This window comes from Myodes glareolus, chromosome 16 (assembly GCF_982192425.1).
Source record: "Myodes glareolus chromosome 16, mMyoGla1.1, whole genome shotgun sequence".
Taxonomy (NCBI): Eukaryota; Metazoa; Chordata; class Mammalia; order Rodentia; family Cricetidae; genus Myodes; species Myodes glareolus.
The window spans coordinates 11,502,857-11,524,553 of record NC_142041.1 but is presented as its reverse complement, the minus strand read 5'-3'; positions in this window follow the sequence as shown (position 1 = coordinate 11,524,553).

The following is a 21,697-nucleotide window of genomic DNA, read 5'->3' as shown; positions in this document are numbered from 1 at the left end:
GTCTATGGGGCTGCAGAGATGGCTCAGAGGTTAAGAGCATTGCCTGCTCTTCCAAAGGTCCTGAGTTCAATTCCCAGCAACCACATGGTGGCTCACAACCATCTGTAATGGGGTCTGGTGCCCTCTTCTGGCCTGTACACATATACACAGACAGAATATTGTATACATAATAAATAAATAAATATTAAAAAAAAACAAAGTCCATGTGATTCCAGTATTCTGACACTTGTTAATATTTGTTCTATGAGCCACAATAGTCAATTACATATACATGTATGTATATAAACACATATACATGTGCATGCACATGTATACATATACACACATACATGCACACACAAGCTTTGTACACTTTTAAGATGGCTGTCACCGGGTATGTTGCTACATACTTGCAATGCAAGTACTTGAGAAGCTGAGGCAGGAGGATCACCATGATCCCAGGAGTTCAAGCTTAGTCTGAGCTACCTAGTAAGACTCTGTCTCCAAAAAGCAAAAGCAAAATAAAACAATCTGGAAGGAGTTGGATTTCAGCTTTCAGAGGTGGGTGATGGCTGAAAATCTCTGGTTTGATAGCAAAGTAAGATAGGAAACTTAACAACTGAAAACAAGGGAGAAAACCAGTCTGCCCCAAAGAATTCCACAGTGTGCTCTGTGGAGCTCTTCTCTCCCAGGGCAGAGTATTGACTGAAGCCAAGGGTAAGGCAGACATCCTCAGAAAATTGTCTCTGCGCTGTCAGAAAGTGGTTAAAGCAAACTGTATGCTGCGACTGGGGGAGAAAGCTATAAGGAAACCCTCTGCTCTGTGTTCAACCCAAACGTCAGTGGGCAGCATTCTAAAGAAAACCTGTTGTGCCATGAGCCTGGTGGTCCAGATCTCCCATGAATCACACCCTTAGGAAACTCCGGCCAACTATCAGGGATTATATGCTGAAACCTGGCCAGCCAAACAGCGGTAGACTGAAGGGGAGAAAGATTGTATCAAAATCATAAGCAGTATTCAGACGGGGAAACCTAGTCATAACAAGACAGTAAGGGATTACAGACAGAGCTTCCCAGCAAGGCAGCCAGACATTTGCGAAGATCTCCACTATGTTTTGTCCTCCTTGTCAGTTAGCAGGCAAGCATCGTCCTGCTGCCTGCTCTGATCTGCGCTCTTTCCCCTACTCTCTCTCTCTTTCTATGTCTTCTTTCTCCTCTTTTCTTTTCCTTTTTGTTTTTTTGTTTTGTTTTGTTTGTTTGTTTTTGTTTTTTGTTTTGTTTTGGTTTTTTTTGCAGACTTTTCCAGAAAGAGAATGTTGGCTGATTTGGTTTGTGGAATCTCAGCATCCTACGAGCTAGGACAGGGTCTCTGAGAGGCAGAAAGGAAGAAAGAAAAGGATCCCTGGGGTTGCTGGCCAGCCAACCTATCTGAATCAATGAATTCCAACTTCAGTGAGAGCCCCTCTCTGAGAAAATACAATAGAGTGAAAGAGGAAGATGCCCAGTGTCGCCCTCTGGTCTCCTGATGCTGTACCCTGACAACATTCATACTTACACACCCTGCACATGGACACAGTCAACATCCAGCTAACCATCTAACTCAAGATACATAGATCCCAACACGAAAATTTAAACAACTTGAGAAATACAACCCTCAAAATTTATTAATCCTAGTTGTACCGCCAATAAATGTAAATTGTATAAATCTCTGCCAAGAATCCAGAATGAGTATGTTCACAGAAATAAAAGAGGATGCAAATAAACTCCTGAATGAATTCCAAACAAGCAACAAAATAAAATAAGGAAATGACAATGTAATCCAATAAAAAGATGAAAATAAAGAGAGGGGGGGACTAAATTAAAATATTGAAAATGAAAAATATAGTAAGTCAAATAAAGAGCTCCAAGGAAAGTGACAGAATAGACCAAGAGGAGGACAGAAGACCAGGAAATGAAGACAAGGCAGAGGCGCTGGGTAGTTCATATAGTAACAAAGAAAAAGTAAGAATAGAAAAACTTTACCTTTTATGCTACATTTTGGGTCTCGTCGGAACTCTTTCACTGAAGAACACAGAGACAGAGGAGTTAAAAGGAGAATAAGATCCTGATAACAATGTCACACATCTGAACACAGAAAAATTACTAGAGCTAAGGGGAAACAAGTGTTCCCACGCCTTTGAGATGCTGTTTGTATTCTGTGGGATTTGTGCAGTGTAAGGGAGCATATTCTCTCAAGTTATAAAAAACATTTAACTTCAATATCAGTGTTTTCCTTTGTAGAATCCATTCTACACAATTACTTCAACACATGAACATAGTACTAAGAAAAGATGATTCATGTAAACATATTTGCAAAACCCAAATAGTGGAAACAATTTTACTCATTTACAGGTAAATGGTAAAATCAAGAGAGCATAGTCATAACATGTAGCACTGGTCATACATAATGAAAGGGAGAAGGGTGAACTCTTTGGTTATAATAATGACCAGCATGGCAAGATATATGCCAGGCCTCCTTAAGACTTATTCGCCAGGAAAAGATGAATGCACTATCTGCCCATTCTGCAGCCCCACAACACAGGACAATCAGACACAATAGGGAGTCGAGTCAAAGCAGGAACTCAGTTTGTTACTGTGAGTGTCAGCTTATATAGGTTAAGTGACATCGTGTGATATGGAGGTACCTTCAGCCAATGAGAGACAGCCAAGCCCTCTCTCTGGCTGGAGGGGTGTCTACCTAGATTTTGCTGTCTCATCCTTACTCGGTAGCATTGAGACTATCCTTCAAACTCAAGCCAGGCTTTTCTCTGTGCTACTGGCCTCGAGGTACAGGACCTGAGATAACACTGGGGCATCAGTGGCATGAGGTATTAGATAACCAACTGTTTTCTGATTACACATAAGGTGTATTCCATAGCAATAAACACAAGTTTGGTACTATAAATCTAGCCAAAAGCCCATGGCCAGGTTTATCACCAGTCCCAGAAGTCTCTTTATTATTATTCTGTCTAAAAGGACATAGTATCAAACTACCCTCTACACTCATAATATCTCTCTACCCATAGATTAGTGCAACCCTCGGATCTCATCAGAGAATGTTCTTTATGAAGTGGATGGTGATTAATGTATAAACTCACAACTGGACAAAGTATGAAAAATAATTGTCATCAGAGTGCTCAGCTACAAAACGGACATCTGTATCATGTTTCCTCTGCAAAATGCAGAGACTGTCACACAAAGGGGAGAAGACAATTGTAAGAGCCAGATCAGGGAAGACCAGGGTGAAACAGTGTCTTCTGGGGAGTACGAGACAGTGTATCAGGAGCTCACAGCAGCTGTGGTTGCTTACACAAGATCAAGCTGGTAAACATTCTGGCATGGAATGGGGAGGCATTCCTGAGCCTGTATGAAATGCTATGGAAATGCAATGGATTCTTGAAGAAAGAGAGTCCGTTTGTGATAAGGGTATAGCACTTAATAAGTCAACCACACTCCATTGGATGTCCCCACACCCAGTAGCAGGAGTTTGTGGTCATCACAAATTGGAGACAATGGGGTAAGAAAAAAAAAAGGGACACAGGGGGAGGAGAAGGAGGAGAAGGTAGGGTAGGATATGAAGGGGAGAGAGAAGCTAGAATAGATATGGTGAAAATACACTGTCTGACATTCTCAAAGAATTAATAAAAACAAATGAAGGGACGAGAGTACCTCTTTATATCTCACCAGGGAAGAAGCCTCAGGACATATGGCTCAGTTAGAACAGTACTATTGCTCAATAGTAAACACCGTGGTCTGTTTACACAAAACATGAGAAGGGAACAGGGAATGTTTTTTTGTTTGTTTGTTTGTTTTTGTTTTTTTTAAAGTAAATTTTATTAAATTATAAAAGTTTCCATTTCCGCCCCTCTTCCCAACACCCTCCCACTCCCCCCACTCCCTCTCCTCCTCCCTCTTCGTCCCTTAGGGCAGTCAGGGTTTCCTGCCCTGTGGGAAGTTCAAGTTCCTCCCCCCTCCCTCCAGGTCCAGGAAGGTGAGTATCCAAACAGACTGGATCCCCAAAATCCAGAATATGCAGAGGAAACAGGTCCCAGTATCATAGTCAATGGCTTTTCAGAAAGACTTCGGGCCAGCCACATTCAGAGAATCCGGCCAAATTCCGAGAATCTGGTTAGATCACGTCCTCGTTCAGTCCCAGTCCAACTGGCCTTGGTAAACTCTCATTAGATCCGTTTCCTTGTATCAGTGGGTGATAGCATCCCTCGCAGTACTGATTTCGTTTTTCATGTTCTTCCTCCTTCTGCTCCTCATTTGGACCTCGGGGGGCTCAGTCCGGTGCTCCAATGTGGGTCTCCGACTTTATCGCCGTCCTTTGCCAGATGAAGGATCTATGGTGATAAGCAAAATATACATCAGTATGGTTATGGGCCACGGCCGATTCAGGCACCCTCTCCTCTGTCCAGAGAACAATCTGGGGGATCTCTCCTTGGACCTGGGATCCCATATATAATCAAGTCTCCTGTAAACCCTAAAATGACTCCCTTAGTTGAAATATATTCTTCCCTGATCCCATATTCATCCTTCCTCCCTCCCCCCCCCCATCCCAGGCCACCGAGCTTTCCCCATTCCTCCCCTACTCCCTTCTCTCTAACCCTCTCCCCTTCCATCAACCCTCCCACCCCCCCATGCACCCGAGGTTACCTGGGACTCTTGTCTATTTCCTACCTCCTGGTGGATAGCTAAATAATCTTCATCAGGTTCATCTTCTTATTTAGCTTCTCTAGGATCACGAATAATAGGCTCAAAGACCTTTAATTATGGTTAGAATCCACTTATGAGTGAATACATACCGTGTTCCTCTTTTTGGGTCTGGCTTACCTCACTCAGTAAAGCGTTTTCTATTTCCATCCATTTGCATGCAAAATTCAAGATGTCATTGCTTTTTACCGCTGAGTAAAACTCTAATGTGTATATGTTCCACACCTTTTTTAACCATTCTTCTATTGAGGGGCACCTAGGCTGTTTCCAGGTTCTGGCTATTACAAAGAGTGCTGCTATGAACATCGTAGAACAAATGCTTTTGTAGTATGTTAGGGAATCTTTAGGGTATATTCCCAAGAGTGGAATTGCTGGGTCCTAAGGGAGGTTGACTCCCAGTTTCCTGAGAAACCGCCACACTGTTGATGGCCGTGGGGATCCATGGAAGCTGCACAGGTGGGAGGGGAATGATCTGAGTGAGGTAAGAATGAAACTCCATCCAATTCAACTTAGTTAGCTGGTGCTAGGCCAAGCCTTCTACATTCTGATGCCAAGCAGTTTAAATTTCACATGTTTAAACACAGTTAAACTTTAGGAAACAGTCATCACAGCAAAGCTTAATACATGGCTACATCAAAATTCCTTTTCAAAGTGCATCTTTTTACTAGGACACCTATGACCTTATCCACAAGAGTGTCTTCGAATGACTGAGAAACAATGCTCAGGATTCTGGAGATTTGGTGAATGTGGAGGATTCAGTGAAGGCCGCCTTTACAGAGTGACACAGATTAGCAGGTTTTAACACATCCTTTCCCAGCCCTTTGGATGAAAAGCAGGTATCAGCTTCTTCTACTGAAAGAAAAGACCTGTGTGTTTAAGAACTCTGGTTTCTCTCCTGCCGCCTATGTTCCTGCCCTCTATGGATGATAACTTTTGTATGAATTAAATGTATCAGAAGAGACGATGAGAAAACCAATGGGAAGAAAAACAAAGTCTGCATTGTTAGAAATTAAAAATAGGAAGGAGACATTTTACTGTGCTCTTTCTTGTCCTTTTTTGTATTTGGATTATGTGACCATTTATCTATATGTCTATGTAAAAAAGTGGAAAGAATTCTGAAAGACTTTACTCAGAGGGATACGTGCTATAGTCAGAAAAGAAATAAAAAAAAATCTCCTGATGTCAGGGTGGAATGACCTAATAAGACTGCTGGAAGCAATTTCTAAAGAATAACTTTATCTCATTAACACATCATAGCTCTGTCTAATCTAACATGTGAGAAAACAGATCTGCGCAAAGGAGAGCGAAGGATGCCGACTGAACACAGCCAGCGTGACGTGCTGCTACACAACAAGAACAGACACTTTCAATGAAAGGGAGCTTCCACCACTGCAAGGCCTCGGGAGAATCATTAGGCCAGAAAAAAAGCACAGACTAATTATAGCTGACAATGAGATGTGGGTGGACAGAAGAAGTTAAGGCCAGGGAGCACAGAGGAAGGTTCACCATCTGTGTGTCTGAGACAAAGGAGACTGGTCTGAAAGGCCTCAGGAGAATCACTGGGGCCAAACTGAAGAAGCTCTCACTATGAAAACCAGTGTGGATCTAAAACTGTGTTATTTTCCATAGTGTAAATGTGTGGCATGGCATATTTACAGAAAAAAAAACTAAATTCATCTTTCCCTCCTGTCCCCATAGCGCTTGCACTAAGGGACAGTACATGATCCAGGAACTGGGCTGGAGACTTAAAAACACATGCTCACAGACAGACAGAGACACAGGGACACTGCTCATCCTTAATACAAAAATATGTGACTGAATACATGAAAGAACAGCTTAGATGACCAGACCTATTGAGGGAAAGATAAAGGAATATTCAAAACAATAAACAATTCAAATTCATTCTATATCCAAAAAATGACTAAGCAATATGTACATAGATAACAGAGGAGCAACAAATTTCATCTGTTTTTTTGAGTTCCATTCATCTATAATGGAAAAAAAAATCCATTGTGCTTAGATGAGTTGCTTATTCTACTATCTTGAAAAATATTAATTATAAATGTCTCCACACCTAAATCACAACCCAGAGAGAGCAACTAGGGCAGTATGAAAGGTGTCTTAAAGAGAAAGTCTCATGAGATTCCAGGCTAAAGGAAGACCTGTTTCCCAAGGCAAAAGTGAATTGCCCTTTATCTGCAGCAGGGATTAAAGTTGACCATTGAGGCAGTTTAGCTCCTCTGAATAGGACATAATGTGCCCTAGGCAATCTTGTTCAGTCCCCTCTCTGTCCAGTGCAACACTACTAGCCTGGAGCCAACTCCCTGAAGCTCATTTCTGCGTTGATATCACACGCATCCTGATTGAGTTGCCCAGAACTGTGTATCAGATCCAGAGCTGTCTTAGAGGCCTCTTCTGGGATCTTCTCCACTTCCCCATCACTCACCCCTTTCACCAGCGTGAGCCTGGTTTTGCCCACCCTAGGCCTACTAGAAGGAAAGAGAGGAGAGCAGTACCTGAATCCCTAACCGTCTTTATGAGTATAACGTCTCCCATAGCCTTAAATTAAGGGCACTGGCTGAAGCCACATGACGTGGAGCTCCTGAAGTCTGTTGAGCTGAACAGGTGCTGCCATTGAGTGATTGAGTCCTGACTCAGAAAATTTGTCTTCGTTGAAACCTCTTTAGTCCCCGTGCCTTTGCTTTCCATGCTGGAGATTTCTACAGCTGTGTATTAGCGGACAATGCATGTCCTGTCAGAATGCAGATCCTCCGTTCTGTCAAAGGTCAGCTTGTGTGAGTCTCTGTTTATTTTCTACTTCGGGGGCCATGCATATGTGTTCCTATTCAAATAAGCAGATCTGATGTTGGCCCTGAGCCAGGACCACTGCTGCTTCATGTTGTTTCAGTGAGTGCTCCTGGGCCTAGAAGAGCTGTGTTTTACAGTAGCAAAGCTTTCAGGGTTCCTGCAAAAATACTGCACAGATATCTTCCTGTGCTTCTTCCTGGAAGGGCTGCTCCTGACTCAAAGCGATTCTACTGCGGCTGGTCTACCACAGTGATTCAAAGGATTTCTTGAAATGCATTGTCTCTTCCCTGCAGCATTTTATTCTTGCTACACTTTCTTTCAGAATAGGCTTTCTTCTCTTAGTAGCAACACCTTATTATGTTTCTCCTTTAAAATTAATGTTTTCATCTTCTTTAATTGGCTCCATATATAATTACCCAAGAATATTTGGGGGGAAAAAAGTCCTCAGATGCATTGCTACAAGGAAGAAGTAGAAAGTGGGTCTAGAAGAGTAAATACCACGGCAAGACACATAAGAGGAGTGATGCAAAACTGCGAGGGTTAAAGGTCAAGGAACAGGGCCTGAGAAAGCGCAGTGACCAAAGAATGAAAAGAGATACAGAGGAGGGAGGCATGAAGAAGGGCTCTGTCAGGTACGACAAAGGCACGGGTGATTTTCCAGGCCTTGCAAGCTGAGGGATGTGCTGGAGGGTTGAGCTGGGCTTGCACTGCAAGCAGAAGCTGCTTCTGCAATGTGTCTTTATGAGATATAGTAAAGGCACATCCTGTGCCCTTAGTCTTGCAATATAAAACAGTTTGAAATAGTACCCCAAACTCATGGCAGAAAATGGAGGATGCCAGGAGGAGCTGATCTTCAGTAGGATGTTGGCTTGGTTCTGTTAACTGGATAATTTATTTCAGATTAAAAGAAACGCGGCTTGTGAGCATAATTATCTCTTGGGAATAGATGTGAAGTAATTTCTTACTTTAATTTACTTAGGAAACACAATGAACAGGCAACCAGAGGGTCACTAGAGGATGGAATAAGAACGGCAGGCCATGTGCTCCTTAGTGTGACTATCTCATGATGACTGTTAAGGAATACATGATGTTCTCCAAATTTCGCAATAAAAGACTGTCCTCCAGCTATGCCCCCCTAGCTAGAGGAGCTGGCAAAGATATCAGTGAGGTATATAAGCCCTCTCAGGGAGGTATATTTAGTAAAACACAAGCAAAGAGAACCCCTGAGTCAGTGTCACAAGAATCCTTGACCCTGGTACTTGACCAAGTCCCTCATCCTCCACTCTTCTCCAGGCGATGTTTGATCATTCCACTGAGAATCCTGCTAGGCCCATTTAACCAATACCCCCAACCCCGTGCACCTTTGTACTGGCATCAGCTCTTGGTGATGCTGTATCCACTGACCTTATCCTGGTCTTCAACTGTAAGATCTGTCTTCCCTCCCCGTACTGTATTCTGGGTGTAACCTGGCACCTCTCCAGTGAGAAACTCTCTTTTTCCTTCTTGGATTGTCTTGCATAGATGTGTTCATCTTCAAAAACAGATTTAATTTTAGAAATAAAACAGGGGAGTCTTTTTTTTAAAAAAACCACTGGAACATTCTCTACACCATGGTGTTTCAATAAGTGCCCTTAATTCAATCGCAAGAAAACTGAGTTTTATACTAAAAAGGTGTTTAGCATCCCTCCAACAACAGAAAGACTGGTCCCCATACTCACAGTGAGTGGTCCTTACTGTGCTTTGGCAAGTATTGCTGAGTGATTTACTTAGCATAACTCCAGATGGACAGATGGACAGCTTTCAATTCATTGCTTTAGGGTAGGGAAATTGTACCTAGATGAACAATAGGTTCCATCTTGGCTTGCTGGTCATGAACACTTCCTGGAAAACAGTGTTGAGAATACAAGGTAGACTCCGGATCAATAGAAGAATGTCTCACCCAAGGATTAACTCTATTTCTGTGACCAGTCACAGGGGCTCAAGGGAGAAAGACCCCTTGCCCAAGGCAGATTCATCTTTATGATGAACATCATACAGCAAGAATGCTCTGTAAAGAAAGCCAGCATTTGTCCCAGTATTTAACATTAGACACAATACTCATGAAGTCTTTAGCTGTGTTTGCAGTCACTCGTATCTTAAGTTTTATGGCCATCGTAGTGGTAGGATGTTATGTATTTTCTCTGTAAACAGTCATGTCCTTGGAAAGATACTACATCAAGATAATTTAAGTTAAAATAAATATTAGGTTTCCAAATCCATGTTCTTTGGCACTCTTCCTGGAATTCTTATGAATGATAATTTAATTTCTGGACTCAAGAGATGCCCTTGAAACTCAGTTGCTCCCTTCTCCAGTCTTTCCCTTGTTAATTTCCACTGGATATGATACCAGATATGCATCTTCCATCATGGTCTATAAAATGTGTGTTCTCTGCATGTGCAGTTAGCTTCCATGGGAATATATTGCCCTCTCTGTCATCCTTCTTTTTCACACTGATACTTAAGCCTGGGTATCCTGACACAACCATACTATTTCAGATTTTTGTTTTCTTATCAGCTGGTATCTATAGTTATCTACAAATGTTTGCAATTTAGTTTGGAAGAATATCATTGTTTTAGATTTTTAAAAGTAGTAATACATTGTTAAAGCAACAAGTTCCAGAAAACCTCAAATTTAAGCTGTATGTTCAATGGCCCCCTTCAGTACATTTTCATTTTTTTTTCTTTTGAGGATTTTAAGCAAAATGATACTTTGGTTGCTGTTCTGTTGTGCAGGTCCAACAGTATTTTTAACCTTTGGGCTTGAAACACTTGGATGGAACACCAAATGTCAGCACTTCTACAGCCATGCATCATTCTGGATTCTTGACTCTCTTTAGTTTGTTCTTCAATTATACAATTAAACATTATGAACTGAATGCAATTCCACTTGAAAATTGGCAGAGAACTCTTGACTAGGCTCTGTATACCTTGGTAGATAGGACTTTTTATTTTTTAAGAGCAAAAGAATGTTGTGGAGTTTTGTCTGATTACTCAAACACATTGGCTGTGTGTGGATTTTAGTGTAAGAAATGGTCTTGAAAAATCACTTTCGGCATGGTGTATATGAACAAGTGATTTCAACGTAGGTTTCTTCAGATATTCGTCTGGGTTAGTTGGCGAATATCAAAGGTCTATCAGCTCTTACAAGAGCTGACAGGAGTTTCAGATTTCATCCCATAGCTAAGAGACTGGTGGAGATCACAGGGCAACCCAACACAGTAGTAAATTAGCCATGCAATCCTCTCTGTATGCTACAGTAAGCTCTGCATTCTCCAGAGGGCATCCACCACACCCTCAGAAATCAAGGTGTTCAAAGTGCTATCTAATAGAGACAAGAATGTCTAATTTGCACAGACTAGATTTGACAAGAACAATCATCTTTTCACTTATTTCTCCAGAGATATGGTCATGTCCATTTTGCTCCAAGGTTAGGCAGGCAAGACAAATGGCCGAATAATTTCCCCCATAAAAATGCTCTAAAACATTTCAGACGTTCACAGCCCCACCCTCAAAGTGAAGTATTCATTTGGAATATGTACGCCAGCATCATGAGTGTTTAGTCAAATATGAATTTTTACCCAGAAGTAAGCTTGCTCACTTGCTGAGGATTTGGGCCGTGTTTAACACATCGGATGGCAAATGGTATTAAGTAGTACCTTCGATTCCATCATTTTCAGGGGCCCTTGGAGAGTGTGGGTTCTGTTCCTGCCATGACTTCTGATGGATCATGCCAAGTTCTAATGAAACTGATTCATTTCTGTTTAAACTTAAGTTTTCTCCTTACACCTAAGATGGGAAACCATACCTACTGTGCTGGTGGCCTATACTTCGCCCTTTAAATGTATAATGATATCTGAGACAGCAGGGCACTCTGTAACCTCCTTGCATGATCAAAGCACAGCTCAGGCAACCTTCACTGAACTCTAGGGCAGCATAATTAGCCTGTGTGAGGACTCTGCCATCAGAGCGTAAGAACCAGAACTCGACCATAGCTAGCCAAGACAGACAGGCGTCGTCTCATGCGGCTGCAGTAGGAGGAGGGAACCAAGTTTGTTTTACTCCTGAAATGTATGATGTGAAGGGATCCCAAATGCTGAGTAGTGTAGGTTCATTTCCCATGCGGGTCATAGCAGCTAAAACAGTGATGAACTACGGCCTTCTCCACCGCGTTCCATACCGTGTGACACCTCCTCTTAGGCCTCTGTAGCCACAGTGACATCACTGGCAGACAAAAAGGCATCCTATGTGCTCACATCAGGCACTGTTCCCATCAACAGTTTCTGTGGAAGAATCCTGGTCATTAAGTCAGCACAGTACCCTCATCACCAAGACACTGGTCTTTGTAAAAAGTCCCGACCCCACACACATTCTGGAAATATCCGCAAAAGCCCAGCTACAAAGATGAAGTCTTTATAGTAGCTGAGAGGAATACAGTTTATAGGACTTTATAAGAAAGTACTGCGATTAAGGAACTCTGGCATATTTTCCGGGCCAAATGCTTTTTGTTTGTAATTGTCAATGTGCTTCAGGTTTAACTGGGTCTAAATTCCTGTCAGAGTTCATAAGTACTAAAAGTTTGAGCCATGAGACATTGATGCCCTTTCTCATGCTGAATACGTTGTTTATTCTTAAACCGCTATTAAAATTTCAGTATCTCTATTTCATTGTTAATAGACATCACTCTAGGAACCCAAACCCCACCTTCTCTTAAATACCTGGATGCATTTGTCATCTTCTTGTTGCTATAACACATGCGTGCAATAAACTAAAGAACGAAAGGTGTATTTATTTCAGAGGTTTGGGTCCTTGACGGCTTGAGCCTGTGGTACTTCATCCACAATGCCACAGCGCACTGTGGAGTGAGGACAGGATGGGCAGAGACGTTCATCACATGCACGCTGGGAAGCAGAGAGGAAGACAGCAGATTTGGGGGCCCATGTCCCTGGCATGCTAATTCCCTTGGCCTGACTTTCACTAGGTTCTGCCTCCCCAGCTATTGGCTGAGGCCAAGTTTTTAACACATGGGCCTGATAGCACACAAAGTCATGGATAGTGCCAAACAAATGAGAGCCAAGAGGCAATATAATTTTTGTACCTTCATAATTATCAAAAATAAATTATTTTATATCAACACAGTTTAGCTAAAACAACTGAGAACTGTGTTTTGTTGTTTCCAAGACAGGGTTTCTCTGTGTAACAGCCCTGGCTGTTCTGGAATTCAGTCTGTATACTAGGCTGGCTCTGCCTCCAAACTACTGGGATTAATGGCCTACGCCACTATTTCTTGAGATAAGAAGCACTAGAAAATATTTTTTGTGCCTTCCTTTGTATCTCTCCATAGGCACTGAAAAGCTGGACAATGTTTTCCAGCAAGCTTTCAAATATTTTTCTTTCCTAACAACACAGAAGTCTTGCTACACATAGAAATAATAATGATAAATACAGAAATAAAATACTGAGAATTACTCAAATGAGAGATTTTTGAAATTATTATCAAATCAAATATTTTTAGTGATTATTCATGCTCATATATTCTGGATACATGTTTGCTCTGAACACAGAATTTGAGAAGAAAGTCTATGCATAGGCATTGCCCTATTGCCATTAGCAAGGGCTCTGTACTATGAGAAAGTGAACTGCTGAGGGAGGGGATAAGGACTTGGCTATGGACCACATCAGAACAGTTTCGTCAAAGATTTACACTAAGAAACCCCGTTCCAGATTTGGCAGTATTCCACAGAGAAAACCAACACTTTCAGTGTTCTGCTGTGTTGGGTGTCTGGCTTTTCTCAAGCTACAACATCAGTGAAATCAACACACTTGGCATTTCTAACAGCTGTAACCTCCACATTGACAAGACGGGCATTGTTCAGGTCCAAAGTTCAGCTCCAAGAAATACATGTATCAAACCAAACGATCCAACTCGAGTCAACAGACTGATAAGCAACCCCATAGCGCGGTAAAAGAAAAACGTCAGAGGGTAGAAAGGCCGAGCCTGAACTTCGCTAAGAGGGCAGCTGTGAGGACTTCACAGGCCCCCCAGACCCATCATGATATCTGGAATGCAGTTTGCAGGAGAAAAACAGACTGGCAGAGAATGATGCTCTGATACTCCTGCAGTCCGCGGAGGGAGCACATGACTAAACCATAAATATTGACAAACACAGACTTGTTTTAACATTAAATATGGATTATATGACAAATAATTGAAGCTGATGTGCAGGATTTGATATGGTAGGATTTTTTATTTTATTTTTAAGTTTCGTCCTTAAATATATTTCTTCATTTGGCATAAAAGATATTAAATGAACAAGATTATTTGAAAATCCCTATTTTAGCATACAACCGTGACTTCAGAACTCTGTGAAATTAAGTGAAAGAAAAAGGGGAGGAAAGGATAAGGGGAAGCAGAGAAGAGAAGGAAAGGGAGGGGAAGGGAGGGGAGAAGAGACTTGCTGAAGAGAACAGTTGAGCATGCAAGCAATAACCGTGTGCTGTACAACTGGCCCTCTATTCCAGATTGCTGAGCCCTAAAATGCTAAAAATTTTGTAGTTAGGAAAAATAGTTCTACTATATCATCATTAGCTGCAGCAATGCTTGAAATGGAACTTTTCCTACCAAATCATTCCCATTTCTTTTCTCTATTTGTACAACATTGCAAATCCATTCAGCAAGACAGTTTTGTTAGTGCTGTGACAAACTCAGCCTTTTTAGATTCTTCTCAATGTTTTTCCGCGGTTGTTGCATTTAGAAGACACACCAGTGCTTATAGGAACCAGAACCTTAGTTAGAAAGGAAGCGACCAGACACAGTGCACTCTATAGCGTCAGAATCAGACATTTCAAACAGGATTCTGACATTCAGCTTTTCACAATATAATTTACACTGCTTTTCTTTTTTTCCTTCCTTTCCTTTTCCTTTCTTTCCCTTTTTTTTGATGATTTCTTAAAGAGGTGCATATACATCATGAATCCTCTATTCTCTCCTCCCCCAACTCCTCCCTTGTATCCCAACTCCTCAAATTCATGGCTTTTTATTCTTTAATTGCTATTCTCTCTCTCTCTGTCTTTTTCATGAATGCATGCGCACACGCACAAGTGCGCACGCGCGTGTACACACACACACACACACACACACCATGGAAGGAGAAAAACAACCTATTGAGTTAATTTAATGTTTCTCATACATGTGTGTAGGGCTGACTTTTTGGGATTGGGTACCTTACCAGGGGCTTTCCCTGCTGAAGACTGATTATCCCTCTGAGCAACTGCTAAGGGCCTCTACCTCTTCATCTCAGTGTTAAGCTTTTCCAGAATTCCCCTATGCATAACGGTGTCTTGGTTTTTGTCATTGTGAAGGCCTTGTTAAGGAACCATACTGTGGAGCTGTCCCATGTGCAGCTTCCTGTTGCACATAGAAGTCACTGTCTCATGGTAGAGATCCTGGTGACAGTCTTTCCATGCTCTCTTCTAAGATGTTCTCTGAGTCGTAGGTGTAGAGTTGTGTTATAGATATTCCAGCTGTGTTTGGGAAAACCAAATACTTCCCTGCATTATGACTAATTCAGGTTATCTGTAAAGGACTCTACCCACTGTAAAAAAGAAGCTGTTTGGAGGAGTGAGAGCTACATTTATCTGTTGATATAAGGATAAGCACTTGGAATACAGTTAGAAATTAAACTGCTTTAAGGAAGTGGAAATAATAGGCATTGTCTTTTAATCTGACCTAGTTCTTACAACCAAGCCCCTGGCTGGTGTGGTCCATATGGATGGATGCTGGCTACACAGAACAGATGGAGGGGTTGCATTCAAACATCATGGCTCTCAGGAGATCTTGTTTTACATGGTCACTCACACATGTCAGGGTCACACTAGCTTCCTTACGTGAGAAAATTCAGCTGTTTTAGAGTAAGCCAAAAAGATGGCAATAAGAAATTGATTGGAGGGAAAGGAACAGAGATATGAAAAATAATAGCCAAAACAAGACTGAGGCATTAGCACAGTTAAAAGAGTGGATCAGTAAGGAGCTTGACTGTCTAGCTAGGGAAATGACCTGGAAGTGACCAGAACTAGAAAGGCACAGAGCATAGCATACAGTGAAGTCATCCGCTATGTGGGAAAACTGCAGGCTTTTAAGGCAGCAGCCATTTTTCACAGTAGCCTCTTCCATGTTCCTTAGTGCGAATAAAATCCTACCAACTCACTGTAAATATTATTGTCTCACAATGAATGATTCTGTGAGGACTTCGAGAAGTGAAGTGGAAACAAGTCCCCTGAGGTCCCACAGTGTCCTGACATGTCCCTTCTCTCTCTTTCTCTTGAGTTTTACCTACAGATGGCATTCAGTTCCAATATGTGTCACCTCAATGTTTTTCTATAAAACTTTTTGACATGTGTCCCTTTCAGTGCCTGACAGTAAAGTATCATTTTAAATATTGATTTTCACCAGCAACCGCAGGGGCTGGAGAGGTGGCTTGGTAACTAGAGCACTCGCTGCTCTTGCAGTGGACTCGTGTTCAGTTCTTGGCACATTTGTGGTGGCTGACAGCCATCAGCAGTGCCATGCGATTCCCTCTTCTGACCTCGGTGGTACACAGTATGCATAAATACACACAAGAAAACACTTATGCATATAACATATCATATATTGTGCTTTCAAGAGACAGGACTTTTCTTCATAGTCCTGACTTTCCTGGTACTCACTCTGTAGACCAGACTGGCCTTGAACTCACAGAGATCCTCCTTTCTCTGCTCCCAAGTGCTGGGATTAAAGGAGTGTGTCACTACTTCCTGTCTAAAATAAATATTTTTTTTAAGAAACTTTAGAAAGTCACAGCAAATATTCCCTGTTTTTGTCTTCAGGACTCTGGACTGAAACTCTTGACAAGCACTGTATTGATGGATAGTCTGTTCAGAGACAGCCCTGCTGAACCTCTGACATCTGGTAGGGCACCAGTTCAGGTAGCTCTTCACGGGAGACTCCTTTTCAGTGTCTCATGTTGAGAGATTTTGCCCTGAAACTGGCTCTTAGCACTGGGATAGTTGGGTGTTCGGAAAATACTCTCATTGTTTCTGAGATACCAATTTGAAAGAAAAAAGAAGCCAAGTCCAAGGATGAACAGAGCACAATACTGAGAAGGTGATGATGACTCAGGGAGTCCGTGGGGACGCTGTGAAGTCTAAGGTCTGAGAAGGATGCTCTCAACTCACGTCAGGTTTATCTAAAAACGGCTGCACTAACCTGGGGGAAGCACAAGGGAGTTTGAGAAACATCTCTGAAAAGGGAATCTGCACAATAGTGGATGAAAACACAGATTAAATAACAGCAGACACAGAACTCCAATGACACCATTCACTGTAGGTAGAAACATTAACTAAAGAATAGTAGACACAAGAAATTCAAATGACACAATTTGCTGTAAATCGAATGAGGAGATGGACAAAATGATCATTGTTCATTGCTTAAAGAACATTAAAAGGCATAGATTAAGAAAAGCCCTGAGTGTGAGCTATGGAAAATATAGGGGCTAAAGAGCAGACAGAAAGCCCAGGAGGGATCCGCACTGTTGCTCTTCGGGAGGCACGGGTACTTTCCCACAAGAGAGGGAGTGTGGCTTCTTGTGTTTCTCAGCTTCAGAGTGGTGACCTTGTACCATCTGTCATCAGACACAGAGGTTTTCATTCCCACAATGTATCTTCTTCCTCCTGATTGACAATGCAAATCAACAGTAAGATGTCTTTGAATAAATACATGCTACATACTTAAATCTCCTTCTTGGAATCAAAGATCTCATACTTTACATGAGAAATAAGCAACTATAAATAATGTAACCCCAAATGGCAAAGATCGACAGTTTCACTACAAAGTAAGTTTAATTGCAATTTCTTTGGATTTCATTTGAACAGAGCAAAACCTCAGCTGCAGGAAGCTTCTAAAAAGACTCAGAGATAACCTGTGATGTTGGGATAAGGTGGCATTGGGCTTTACAGTGATATTCACAAAGAAAAATCCAGCACTGAGGATGAGGGAAGTCCCAGCAATCACCACACAGGTCAGTCACAAAGATCTTATACCATAAGTCACAAGATGGGTCGGGCACAAGAACCCAATGCCACAGTTACAACATGGGTCAGCCATAAGGATCTTATATGATGGTCACAACACGGGTCAGCCAGGAGGACCTTATGCCACAGTAAGTCAGACACAGTGGCGAGTGTGCATGCTCTCATTTCGATGTGAAACCTACAAAATCTATTCACAAAGGCAGAGAATAGGTCACTGGCAGGTGAGGAAGGGGGCGATGTTCACCAAAGGACAAAAGGCTGCAGTTCCAAGAGTAAGTTACATCAGCATCCTGCACAGCATGGTGATAGCAGTTGATGAGAACATATGGTACCCTTGACAACTCTCACAGAGGAGGCCTTGGTGCCCTTACACTCATGTACAAAGGTGATGAGGGGACTAATTGCTCTGCCTGTGTAACTGATGTCACAACATCCATGCAAACATCACCCTGAAAACTTCAACTATATGTTAACACAATTGTTGTTGTCAGTTAAACCGAATAAAGCTGGACAGCAAACAGGGAGCACAATGAATAGATGATAGATGATGTAAAAGTACTGGGGGTTCAAAAAATGTAAGGATGCTGCCTAGGGCTGTTAAACTGATAAATACTGCCAGCTGCCATCCCTAGCTGCCTGCAGGCTGGGAGAATTTCGTTCTATCCTTCTTGGCTGCGACTGCCGGTGAATCAAAAAGACGCCTATTTCCTATCCAAAAAGAAAAAAGAAAAAGAAGAAGAAAGAAGTCCTGAGGCGGAGAAAGGAAGAGGGAGAGGCTGATTGGGGAGGGAGTCATGTATGGTATATACACGCTCAGCCACACAGCCAGAGGTACAGAGAGCATTTATTTAATCTAGTGTCTCTGTCAGGGATCAAATCAGCAAATGCTGATCGACTTGGCCCCCGACTCCTCTGGGTGGTAGCCCATAGCATCCTAAGCACGCAGTACATAGAAGGGCAAGCAAATGTTCCTACCATGCAGCTAGCACCAATGCTAACATTGAACTTTGTCTTCTCTCTCCTCTGCTCAGCACCTTCTACCATGTTTTACCTCCTCTGCCAACTCCTGAGTAGCTGCAGGGACTTTCTGCCTTGAATCACCCTGACTTCTGTGGAAGGAGGGTCTGAGTGCCCTTGGAACTTTGGTGACTGCTGCATAGATTGTTACTTTGGAGGCTGCTGTGCTGGCCACGTGACTCTTGTTACTCTTCTTGAGGATGAGGGGAGCCAGAGATGATCCCGCCAAAGCCCTGAACTATGGAGAGATGCTTTGCTGTCTCTGCTTTCCACAACTGTATCCCTGGGGACTCATGAAAACTGCAGGTATTTCTCTGTACTACAGTTGCTCGCCGCTGTTGGGCTACCAATGAGAACATTCCAAACTGAATGTTTCCATTGGACCGCCAAGAAAGTTCTCCTACCCTAACTCTTAGGATATAAGACCTCCAACCCAGCAAAGCCCGAGCTGTAAAAAGAGGGCTCCCATATCCTGTCCATGGGCCTTTAAGGATGAGAGTGACTAGGTGATCAACTGTATTCCCAGTATCTTCCAGATACACGTGCTCATCAATTAGGGACACGGCTACAGAAGACCAACTAATGCTCTTAAATGGCCAATGAATATACGTAGTTCTGGAGAACGCAGATACTTCTGCAGTTCTGTAAGCCTGAACTGGTTTTAGCAGAGGCTACTTGGCTGTGTCATGTGGTATAAAAGTAGAAAAAATGGCTTCAAGTGTCACATGCCTTCTGCTATTGAGCTTCCCTCTGTGGCGGGTGGGTTCTCAGTCTAAGATGGTCTGTGTAGGATGTACATCAGAAAACCAGGTATTGCCAAATCATGAGGACATTTGTGCTATTCTACAGGTTAACATCTCCGCTGCAAATACTGTGACCGAAATGAGAACTCACAGTTGTGCGGTAAGAGCGGCTGTGTGTGGCTGCACAGATACAAGCTACTCTTGGTCATTTCTAGCCATGAGCATTGAAAGAGTACATCTTCCAGATCCATGGCCTTCCCATTTACTCCCTCTAAGGAGTTGCCTGAAGAAAATAATATTCAAGTAAGCACGGCATTTGGTTTAAATTTTGTAATTAATCATCACCCACCATGGTCTACAAACACTTTTAGGGATACTACAATTTAATTAACTGAGAATACAATGAGGTTCACTACCTTTGAAAACTACAGTTCCCTGAGTGAGATTTTATTCCATAACTACCCTAGATGTCAATATAGCTTCCGATTTACTGCTCTTATTGATAGAGGCAGGCTCAGTAATGCCCACAAGACATTGGGCAAATGAGTATTTATCTCAGCTATATCCAGAGAAATGTGACTGGGAAAATGATGGCAGTGTGGGGCAAATGATCCGTTTCATCCCTGATATTTAGATAAATATTTCACTTAATACAGCTTTTTAAGTACCACTAGTACCTGGAGCCCATGCCGATGTTTCAGGTCCCCAGTATTAGTGACAGCTCAAAAACTGTATCCCTATGTAGTCGAGCATTGTTCTTTTGAGGTTTGTGAAGAACTGTGTTGGGATTTTGATGGGGATTGCATTGAATCTATAGATAGTTTTTGGTAGGATTGCCATTTTTATTTTGTTGATCCTACCTATCCATGAGCTTGGGAAATCTTCCCATTTTCTGATATCTTCTTCAGTTTTTTTTTCTTCAAAGAATTAAAGTTATTGTCATATAGGTCTTTCACTTCTTTCATTACTGTTGCTACCTCAAGATATTTTATATTATTTGTGGCTATTGTGATGGTCCTGCCTCAAAGCAATGTGCTAGACTATGGTGACTTCCTATGGGAAACCTTACCTTCTCTGAGGAGTAGATGGGGGGTGGCTAGGGAGAAGGTGGAAGGAGCAGACGGAGGGGACAGAGGGGATTTGTATGTAAAATGAAAAAAGATAGTTTTTAAAATACATATTATAAAAATGATAGTTTTAATGTATATATTCACTAATTAAGAAAAAACTGTATCCAACAAGTTTCCAACACAAGGTTTTCTTCTTTCTCTAGTGTACAGATACTCTAAGTGACTGGCATGTTTTTCTGATGTTGAAAGTGAATGTGGATTTCTTGATTGAGACTAAAGAATTTAAAACTGTGCAAGAGTTGTTTATGCATGCTATAAATTTCAGTTATCAGGATGATATATGGAAGGAAATAACTTGTAATCTCCAGCTAAGAAGATGATAAAAGAACCATTGCTCAATAGTAATCTATTTGTAAAAAATGTATATTTAGGGGCTGATAAAGTGGCTCAGTGAGTCAGAGAGTCTGCTCTACAAGCACGAGCAGCGGAGTCTGAACTGCCAGGTCCCACGTCCAAGCAGAGCAGGTATGGTTTACCTGTTACTCCCAGGTAGATCCCAAGAGCTTGCTGGAGCGCCATGCCATCCCTTCATGGTGGCTAGCACCTGCTCTGCCTCTCTCCCTTTGTGTTTTCACTGTTTCTAGGATTGCTATGGAAACCCCAACAGCGGTGAGGAAGAGGTCCCCGCCCTCCTCCAGCCACCACACCAAGCCCCCGACTGGCAGCTGTCTACTATCGGGGCAGTTTGCAGGTTTGCACAGTGCTGTGGCCCCAAGAAAGAGTTTATTGATCCAGCCAAAGTAAGAAAAAGGAAAAAACAATGAGAATGTATTAACAGGAAACATAAAGGAAACTGGGAAAATAAAACTGAACACTAAATTGATTACAACTGGTGAGAAAAAATTGAATTCTTTTTAAAGACAACAGCATTCAGATCAGTTTTTTATAAAACAGCGTTTATAATAAGAAAACCTTACAGAAAGTAGGAGAGTATATATATCTAGCTAATACACCCTGTGAAAAAGGAAAAAATATCACTTAAATAAAAGCTGATGTTTCCTAATGTGAAAAGACTCAAACTACTAATGAATTACCTTCATACATCTAATTACATAATAATGATATATATTCAAAACACTATACCATCATTAACATAGGTAAATTTAATACTCTTAACTTAGACACAAAAAAATAAATGTTAGAAAAATAACTAAGCCCTGG